General features: G+C 39.3%; 1 long non-coding RNA gene across 1 annotated transcript; it reads right to left on the bottom strand.

Moving 5' to 3' along the window:
* Positions 1-304: 304 nt before the first annotated feature.
* On the bottom strand, positions 305-5,589 carry LOC122333671. Its single transcript, XR_006248656.1, has 2 exons — positions 5,102-5,589; positions 305-2,896 (listed from the first exon to the last, which is right to left on the bottom strand). It is a non-coding gene; the product is annotated as an uncharacterized LOC122333671 (long non-coding RNA).
* Between the last annotated feature and the right edge of the window lie 6 nt (positions 5,590-5,595).

The raw sequence follows: 5,595 nt of genomic DNA, 5'->3' as shown, positions 1-5,595 counted from the left end.
AGAAGAAACTTTGTCCAGAAAGAAGCTTTAGTGCAATAGGAAGGTCCTAGGAATGTAGAAGTTTTACAACCCACCCCATGTACTCTGACAGCGACATTTAGGGATAAGCTGTAGATTTCAAAACAACTTTAATTTGCAGCAGATAAATGTGGAAAATGTATATCAAAGTTAAAGATTAATAGTGCAAACAACAGTGAATTACAAAGTAAAACATGTGACAGCCGTCCCCATTCTCTCCTAATTGGGTTTTACCAACGGGATTAGGAAACCTGTACCACGAGGAGGAAAAACCCTACAAGGGCAATTATCAGTTTGAAAATTTATTTTCATATAAAAAGACACTCTATGAAAACAGTAGAGGACTACTTTGTACAATCTTATGTATAAAAAACTTAAACGGTGCAAGGAGGATTCTCTGTGATAGATAGCCATCTTCTTTAGCCAATGGGATTGTGTGTGCTGGCAGGGGGAGGATCCAAAAGTTTCAAACATGTCAAGCCATGAAGAAAACATCCTGCAGATCAGGAAGTCCGAGCAAACATAATCAATCTTCAATACTTCCACACGCCGCTGGTCATTTTCCAACATTTCGATCATCCTCCTCACAATGCACATATTCAAAATACATATCTCATAAATTTTATGTGACTGTAAGGCCATTCTCAAGATTTTTTTTTTCCTTTTTTAAAGAGCAATACATAAATCTGATCAAAACATAGTTAGTGTAGTGGGATTCTGGAGTGCAATTCTCCAGCTTCAATAAGTAGGACTCTGTAAACATCTATGAAAAACCCAACACTCATATACAGAGACGGGAACAGAGTGGAGCGACAAAATGTTGAAACGGTCGATGACTGCATCAGACAAAAGAGTAACAAAGACGAAACAGGCACTGTAAATGAAGCAGGGTTTGCTTAAAGATGCGTGGTTGCGAACTGTACAACTAAAATAGTCTGATCTTTTAACATTTCATCACTTCCTTTATCGAAAGTCCAAATGTTAAAATTTGTATTATAAGCATTTAGTACTGGTACTCAAATTCGATTGGTCGGTGTTATAAAGGTGCTATACCCTCCAGCAGGCCTCGTACTTCCAGTTTTTGTATCTTGACCTTCTTTAGAAATTTATTTCATTAGTGGAACACATTTAATCCAAAAGAAAACTCCTTGTTCATCAAACAGTTAAAAGCAATATCACAAACAGCAATCTTGACAATTGAATATTGCTTTTCCAAATACGAGATTCATATTCGGCCTTTCTTGACTGCAGATGAGACAGGAGACGAAAAACTAGTTTTAATTGCTAGTCTGGAGATATTTCATAGGGACGAGGCAGCCCATGTTCCCCATTAGTGCAGATTACTTGCAAAAGTTGAAATGGCATGCTCTAGTCTTGCCATCTGTGCCTATATGATATGCTGACTTCAGGGATCTTTGAGCAGATGAAATTTGCGCCAAGTAAGAAAATGTCAGGACAAATCGTTATTCCCCCAAGATAATTACCACACCTCTCTCTTCCTCGTTCGCCCTCTCGTTCTCGCTTTCCGCATCTCCGTGTGGAGTTACATCAGCCAACACAACTAATGAACGGGTTATAAAGAGAAGCGGGTTAGCAAAGATGACCTCTGCAGTCTGCTTAGCATTAAGCCAACTGTCAAACTCTGCAGTCGAAGTGCAGAAATGAATTCGAATCAATTCTGGATGACTGGTGTAGTCACCGGTTTTCGAATGAAAACAACGTTTTTGGAAGAGCAGAAGTACAGCACAATGTTAAGACGGATTGGAGAGGAAATGTGAAAACGTAGCACCACCTTTGCGTGTTAGTTCAAAACGGAAACGTTCTCAGCTGGAAGTGTGTCTCTTACTGGATAAGCCCGTTCTGGAAAACCAAAACTTCTTATGACTGGGATGTGGATCCTTTTGGTTGTTTTGTGAAAGATGGAGCAAAGATGCTTCCCTGGTGTGAATGAATGCAAATTTGACGATAAACCGCACATACTGTATAGCACATCTTCTCCCGTCTAGCATTTTGAAAAACTATGACCTACTATGACCTTGAAATGACCTACTTCCTCCCATAAATACCTGAAGTTTAGGTATAGAAAAAGCATTTAGAAAATAAAATAAAAAGATGGACAAGCATTCTAAACAAAACGATAGAAAAAAGCATGTCAGTACAGTACGTCTGATGCAGAGGGAAAAAAAAGCAGAGGATGGCACATATTAATGAATACTTTCAAAACTTCCCCTCCCTCTTCCCCGAAAAACAAAGCAAGAAAAAGGGAAACGGAACTTGAATCATCCAAGGAATGAGAAGACAGAAAGGAGGAAAAAAAACCCTAAGGGGTTATTAAACTGTGTGCGAATCATCAGTACTGATTTTTTTCGTTCCTCTATAAAAAGAAGGGTGCAGAAATATTATTTTTTAAATTCCCAAATCATCAAACAGGAGAAAGAGAATCCGTTCTGGAGTAAAATCAAGACATTTCAGAAACAGTTTGTTAAAATTTTTTTTTTTACCATATTCTCCAGGCCCCACTCTTTCATTTTAATGTCTCTGTGTGAAAATATAGAATAGAGCACTCTTCATCTCTGGTCTGTCCTCACACCTGTAAACAAGTACAGAATCCTTTAGAACACGTCTTGCTGAAGATCACTGACAGCGTGAGTACGTAAGAGGGTTTAGCTGTCTCTCAGTTTGTTGTGGGTGTGTGTTCTATTCACACTTCAGTCTGGAAGTCTCCTTCGGATGTGTCAGGTGTGTTGGCGGAGGATGTGTCCCAGGCTTTATTGCGTAACTCCAGTCTGTCCTTATGTTCGCTGGAGCCACACGTCTGCTCAGGGGTCATGGTCTTAAAGCTGTCCCAGGATCGCTGGTCGTCTGTGGTGGACTTGTCCTGAATATGCACATACACAGAAGAAAACTCCAATTAAAATTACTATTAAAACCAGAGCATAAACACTGATCACATCCTTTAACCTCAACTATTCTCTGACAAAGAGTGGCTCTACTGAAAAAACCGGGTTAAGGTAGTCAGCAAACTGGTTTTATATGGATTTTGACCACTTTTTTTTTTTGTTGGTCTAAAACCAGTTTGGCCAGGCTGGGAGAACAACTAAAGCCAGCCACTTGCATCTTAAGTAGACCAGCCAACCAGCTTAGGCTAGGATTAGATTTTTATTTTATATATTTTTCTCAGCAGGGATTGTAAGGCGAATTTCTAAAACTTTATTCAAATGACTCAACCATGTGCGTTTATTTTTAAAAATGTATTTATTTTTTTATTACAGTGGTGGCTAACCATAAGTTATCTAGACTGTTATTTAAAAGTTATGTTTTACTATTGTTCTAGTAAGTGTTTAAAATAAACGAATACTTATATTGCATTGTTAAATGAACAGTTACAGTAAAGACATTTATAATACTATAGAAGACTTCTATTTCAATAAATGATATTCCATTTAACTTTCTACGCATCAAAGTATACTGTAAAAAAGGAGCTAAACGGTTTTCAAATGACAATATTACTAAATATTTATTGAGCAGCCAATCATTTTAGGCACTGGAGACTGTTGAGAATAAATCTTTACCATCAAAAGGAATTTATCAAAATAGAAGTTATTTTAAATTGTGATAATTCGCAACATTACTGTTTCACTATTTTGATCAGCATTACAGATAAAAAGCAAACAAAAACAACAACGATATATTAAAATATACTATACACACGTATACACCTTTGGGGTTAGCCACCGTTATATCCATTTTTTTTCACAGTGCTCTAACAATGTCACTCTTATCTACAGTATTGTGGCAGAAAACATAACTACCACGGTCATTTTTAGACACGGTAAGAGCATCGGAAGACTGAAAAGCAACATTTTACCTCATCTGGAACGTAACTAATGGAAATGTGCTCGGGCATTTGTAATTCGCATTTAATGCGCCTGAATGCACGTTTCAACAGCAGCATAAAGACTAAATGGCCTTATAGTCTTGCTACATTACAACTTGTCTATACAACATATGGAGCGACCCGCATTAGTGGTGGTCTGTGCTGCGTTTTATACCCGGCTATTCCAGGTGTTCATTACTTCAGATGGCCAGAACACATACACTCCCCATCCCATTGAGGCTAATGGTGTATCCTACAGCTATACGGCCTCTTAATGCTAGGTAAATTGCATTATACAGTAGGGGCAGATTAATCTAATCGCACAGAGACTGGGGCAATATGAAGTTGGGATTGTAGGAATATCTAAAAAAAAATGACAGCCAGGACACTCGAAGGGGACTCTGTTGAGACTTCACAAATTTATCTTGCAGTTCCCCCTCCTCTCAAATCCATTCCGAGCTTCCCTGAAAATGAGATGTATGAACCTGCATATTTCGAAAGGTTTGAGGCGATCAATTACAGGGTTGCTGTCGGCTCCCCCTCAGCTCAAACGCCCGCTGATTGCATGTGTGACGGATCGGGGAGATTGGAAAACACCACGTAAATGACTCGTCTGGGGTATGACTGAGAATACGTTTTTTCTGCCTTCCTCTTGTTCGTGTTTGTAAAGGAGGAGGCTTAAACTTGAGCTGTGTGGATGGGTTTAACGGTTACCATGGAAATGGAAAATGTGAACACAAACACATATACACACTAAACTCACACATGCACGTTACGACAGTTTTCAAGTAGACAGCAAACTGTACATGTTTTTTTTTTTTGGCTCTCTAAACTAAAATAAATAACTAATTGTGAGTTTGTAGGCTCGTGTGAGCAAGTTTCCGGCCACGAGGGGGCGATAGCAGCCTGATTATAATTCACCCAATATAACAGGCTGACAGTTGGCAAAATGGATACAAAAAGCATAATCTGGCAGCCAATTTGCATGCTAAACGCTGAAGAAGGAACATTTTGTCGAGCAGAAGTGTTGTTAATGCCGAAGAGGAGCCCGACTTTATTCCTAAGAGAATGCTAACGCGATTGTGCTGCTCTTGCGTATTTCCTTTCCCCTCCATCTCTCTTCCTCCTGATCGCTTTGCTCCCAACAACCCTCCTTCACTTCCTCTAGCTTTCTCCATCTCTCCTTGTCAGGCCTTTTCTACTTACACTCGAAGAATTCTTTTCACCTCCGGCAGACGAAATGCTCCATCGCTTTTCCCTCTGTTGCAATAAAAATGAGGATGGGAGGAAAGAAAAATAAAGGAAGAGAGACACAGAGAGAGAGACAGACAGACAGAGCGAGAGAGAGAAAGAGAGAAAAGGAGGGGGATCACAGTCACTGAACATGTCTGGGGGGAAGCGATGTTTGTTTGAATTTTTGTTACCTTGATGGAGGAGTCTATGGATTCAATTTTGGAGGCAAGTGCACTCCTTTCCTCCATATTTCTTTTGCACAAAGACAGACAGAGACGACTTAAACGTCTACAACGCTATGCTCGAGAGAGGAGGCTGCTAACTTCAGCATATATGAACCACGTTAAGCACAGAGGAAGAAACTTAGCACTGCGCGCTAAAGAGAAGACAATTCTGTGAAAATGAGACATAAACCTGCTACCTACCATCTAAAGCAGTTAAAAAGATTTTATATATAGTATTTAATA

This window comes from Puntigrus tetrazona, unplaced genomic scaffold (genome assembly GCF_018831695.1).
Source record: "Puntigrus tetrazona isolate hp1 unplaced genomic scaffold, ASM1883169v1 S000000328, whole genome shotgun sequence".
In the NCBI taxonomy this organism is placed as follows: domain Eukaryota; kingdom Metazoa; phylum Chordata; class Actinopteri; order Cypriniformes; family Cyprinidae; genus Puntigrus; species Puntigrus tetrazona.
This window is presented reverse-complemented; position numbering and strand designations above follow the sequence as displayed.